This window comes from Apaloderma vittatum, unplaced genomic scaffold (genome assembly GCF_000703405.1).
Source record: "Apaloderma vittatum isolate BGI_N311 unplaced genomic scaffold, ASM70340v1 scaffold16489, whole genome shotgun sequence".
NCBI classification, from domain to species: domain Eukaryota; kingdom Metazoa; phylum Chordata; class Aves; order Trogoniformes; family Trogonidae; genus Apaloderma; species Apaloderma vittatum.
Window position 1 is genome coordinate 16,721 of NW_009735969.1, and position 4,635 is coordinate 21,355.

Genomic DNA, 4,635 nt, shown 5'->3' on the forward strand with positions numbered 1-4,635 from the left:
GAAAGGAAGAATCACGTGTCAGAAGTGGCTGGAGGGACACTTCTTTGACAGTTATCGAATTTGTAAGTAAGTGGGCAAATGTGGTGTTAATTTAGAAGGAAGTAAATTTCATTTGTACTTGTGTTATTTTGTTCACAAAGGGCCAAATCCTGAGAGATACTAAGGCTTAAGTGTTTTTTGATAAAATGTTCTTTTGTAGATTCACCTTCAAGTTGCTTTGAGTTTTCTTCTCCAGATATGCCTAAGATTTGGCGCTGTCTGTGACAACTCTAGTTTTCCTCACAGTATTTATCAAACTGCTTTTGTAACGTCTGATTCAAATGCACGTAACGTTTGCCCAAAAAAAGTGTTTTGGTAATGAAGGACCTTGCTTGAGGTCTCTGCTATTAAATCTTTGCTAAGGGGCAGGGAGCGGCTGTGAGGTTTTTGGCGAAGTTAATAAAATGTGTGGATTAGTGAAGTGCTGATTAGTGAGGTTCTATTGTAGACAGAAACATTCCTGCGTTAGCTGAAACCCAGATGGAAAGCTGCCCGCCTCAGATTGTGGAAAATGGTTTTATGCTGCTGGTTTGCTCTAGTATGTTGCTGAGGTTGCAGCAAAGTGAATCTTACTGATGTCTTGAAGAGTAATTAACTCTGTTGTTCGATGTAAATATTTGAATACTGCTCATTCAGTCTCTACAGGGGCCTGTTTAAAGCAGTTTTTGCCAAAGAGCTCAAAGGCCGGTAGGAATGTGTGTGCATTAATAAACTTCTCTTTGTCCTGGACTTGATCCAGAGCTTAGAGAGGGCAAATGGGAAGATCTCATCCTATCTGATGTATTTACAGTAGAGCTCAGAGCGCTTGATCAAGGCTTCATTGTGCTGTCATTGTGCCGAGGGTTTAGTTTAGATAGGAAGCAGAGTGCAGGACATGGACACAACAGGCAAAAGGATCCGGGGTACTGGAAAGGCTGAGGGAGAAAAACCGAACAGAGTTCATCAGAAAAATAATGGACTGTGTTATCCTCATATGGTGCGTAAAATGATGGCTTTTGTAAGATGTAGAGCTTCTATCTTTGTTACCAAGCATCAGCTTAAATGCTCGGAAGTAATGTTGGTCCAAACAAATAAAGTTATATTTTGTTATTATAATTGTCTTTTCTTGATGGTGAAAAAATGTGCTGTCTGCCAAAAGTTTTGTCTGTTTTTTTAAAAAGAAAATCCTCATTTCTGAGATCCAAAATATTTCTTTCAGAAGTGGAGTGTGCTTCCTTTAGGAAATGTCAGCTTGCTTCCAAGGGGTTTCATGTTCTATCCTCCAGGACTGGGTTCCCTGGTTTCCTATTTTCATACTGTCTTCCATGGCTGAAGGCTCTGGTCCTGACTGCTTAAGCAAGTAAAACTGGGGCAGGGCAGAATGCAGCCATTCGGCAGCAGGTTGTCAGCTTGCGTGGGCCCAGGCTGCAATGCATAAGATACACTGGCAGAATTTCCAAATGAAAATATCTCTTCTGCCAAAGGGGAATTTTTTTTTGCTTGTTGGCATTTTGAATTTTCACCAGAAGTGCTTTTCTATTTATCTCTGGTGAACTGAGCATCTCTCCTCAGTTTGTGTAGCACTGAAGATGAGCAGGATTCTGTAGTAATTGCACAACTGGGGAAGAAATGCAGCCCTGACAGTGCCAGGAACTGAGAAACAGATTTTCATTATATTTCTGGGTGCTCCAGTAATGTTCTTGGTAATTCAGTTTAGCCTATGTTAATTTTCACCTTAGTGTAAAATATGTTATATAATAATGGCACTTATGTGCTATGGATGTTAGCTGTTTTATTATTTTCTTTGAAAGTACCTTGACATCCTTGGATCTTAAACCACTGATTATTCCTGCTAATGGCATTAGCCAACTTCTGATCACTGGCAAAAGTAAGCAGCGTTTGGAGATGGTTGTCTGTAGCTTTGAAACTGCTTTTATGAGTTAACTTTTTGTCTTCTAAAGATATATGTTCTATATCTGGAATGAAAATAAATCCCAGGACCAAAGAGCAGCACTGGTGCGACAGTAACCCAGGAGCACAGCTTTTGCCACAGCTTCTGGTCTGGAACTGGCAGCTTTCTCTGAGGCAGAGATCCACAGAAGACGGCTTCAGCCTGGCTGCTGCGGTCTCTGTGAGCGATGTACATTGTGGAAATGGCATCTTTTCTTTTCTCCTTGGCTCCAGCAGAACTCAAACGAGCAGGACAGGCTGGGGGGGGGAGCTGGCAGTAGCTGCAATAAAGCAGCAAGTGCAGTTTTACTCCCTCCTCAGAAATTTACTGCTGGGATGTTAGTCGGTGCTGCGTCTTCCCAGGGTCTTGCTCAGTGGCTCCGTGTGGGCGACATCTGGATGGTATCTACATGGAAATGTCCCATTCAAAGCCTATTAAAGAAGAAAAAGAGGGCAGAAATGGGAGAAGTGAGGGAGGGAGAGTTCTTTGGGGGTTTTTGTTATTTTTGTGGGTTTTAGCTCATGTAAATACAAGTTCACTCTGAAGAATTAGTCTAAAAAGACAAGGTGGACACGAGTGGGAAACGGTTGGTCTTCCTCTGTTCTACAGGTTGGCAACTAAGGCGCAGAGATGGGAATAACTTTGTTAGTGCCCCATGGAGCGGGGATAACTGAGTTCAGTTCCAAGGTATTTATTCTAGCACAGTAATATCTTCCCTCTCTAACCTTGACTAAAACAAAACTTATTGTAAACACTTTTTTCTTCCCCCAGAGAGGATTAAGTGGGGAGAGAGGAGGAAGAATGAAAGAATTTGTATTAGCTGTGTTTTACTCTGTAGGTATAGACTCCCGAGCTGTGCTGTTCTGCATCAGGCCATCATAGCGAAATAGCTAACTTGGCTGGAGGAAGTAGTTACATGTGTTTGAGTAGTTACTGTATCACGCCCATGAAAACAGAATCTTAGTGAGTATGCCAACCCTTGTGGAAAATCCCAGGATTAGGCTGATCTCCTTAACAATGTGCCACTGCCCCTTCTGATGTGTGCATCACTGAAGATGCAAGGACGTATCTCTTCAGTTTGCATATACCCTGTCGGGGGGTTTAAAGCTTTGGGCAACTTGTCAGGTAACTGCTGTTGACATAAACCTTTGCTGTGCGTCAGCAGCAAAGAGAATAGGAGAGATCATTTCACTTCAAGTACTTCGTGTCACGTCAAGAAAAGCAGAAATTGCTTGTCCCGTAAGGAAGCTCACTTTAATGAGTGGTGGGGTTTTGGTGCACTAGCAAATATGTCTTTCATCTCCTTCCAAGGTGTCACTGGATGCCAGGTATACAATGTGCTCTTGAGTTGCGTAACAGGACACCCCAGCTCATTAATGATTTATTTTTTGGAGCTGTGCTACTTATAACACCTCTGCTGTGAGATAACTTGCTGCCAGATCGTTGAGGACAGATTTACTGAAGACTCACAAACTGAGGCCTTCAACAGACAGCTGGGATGGTGCATTTGAGTCTTGGTTTGTCTGGTCGGTCCTGCAGCGTCTCTAGGAGAATCACCGTTCAAAGCACTAAATCTTCTCAGTTGCCATCTACTACTACGTTAGTGACAGTGAGTGGTCTTTGTTTCCAGTTGGCTTGGTTTAAGTCTGATCTAGAAAGGTGCCGACCACATTGGTAGTGCCAGGTGGTGTCCCTAAAAGCCCTTTGGGTCATCACCTGATACGAACTTTTGAAGTTTTAACCATAGTGAGTTGGTGTCCTCAAAAGATTGCCCGTGATATGCTAGAAGTAGGATGATCTACTGTGACCAATCCACAGTGAATGAAGAGCTGTAGATCTTGCTCTGATGGCATGAAAATCCTTTGTCAACGGTCTTCGTGGCATTTTTGGCAGAAGGGACAAGATAAGACTTTACAGGGTATTTTTTTCTAACTCGTTGGAGTTTCAGGGGGAGGCTGGCAGTACTGCTGAGTACTCCCACCAGCACAGCTCTCCATCTGGGCTTTGCTGAGTGGGGTAACTGAGCTGCACTCTCCTCTTTGTATCTTGTTCCCACAGTGCCCCTGAGTTGCTCTGAGTTCTTAAAGAGTCTCTGTCCATGATGCTTTCCCTTCCCAGTCTGTTCTGTTTCAGCTGTGAGATTCTTTTGTGGCAGAGGCTGTCAGGAGACAGCACAGCAGACCCTGGATACAGATCAGGCCCTTTGGGGAACATGCAATGGGAGTAGCTCTCTCTAGAGGATCAACGCAAGCTAAACTCAGCTGAGAATCCGGCTTGGAGCTAGTTTTCTCCGTCTTACTAATTTTTCATTAGATGCAAAGCATTACAAATAACATTTTACGGGACTGGCTAGGAGAGGTTGTGTTTCATATTAAATTGCATTTCTCTTAACTCTTCCAAGTCCATGCATAAATTCAGCATCAGAATGAAGATTGTAACTTTTTGAGGACAGTGTGTACAAGAAGAAAGATTACTCCTTTCAGAGACACTATGAAGAATTATCATGTGAGGATTTTCTAAGGTTATACTGACTTCTGAGAAAGCAGCTTCTGGATTAAGAATAAGGATCTCCAAAATAAGTTTCCTGTGACTCATGAAGCTTTTTGGAGATGTTTATCCTTGTAGTAAGTGTGAGTCTTCGCTGTATACTTTGCCCCTGATCTATG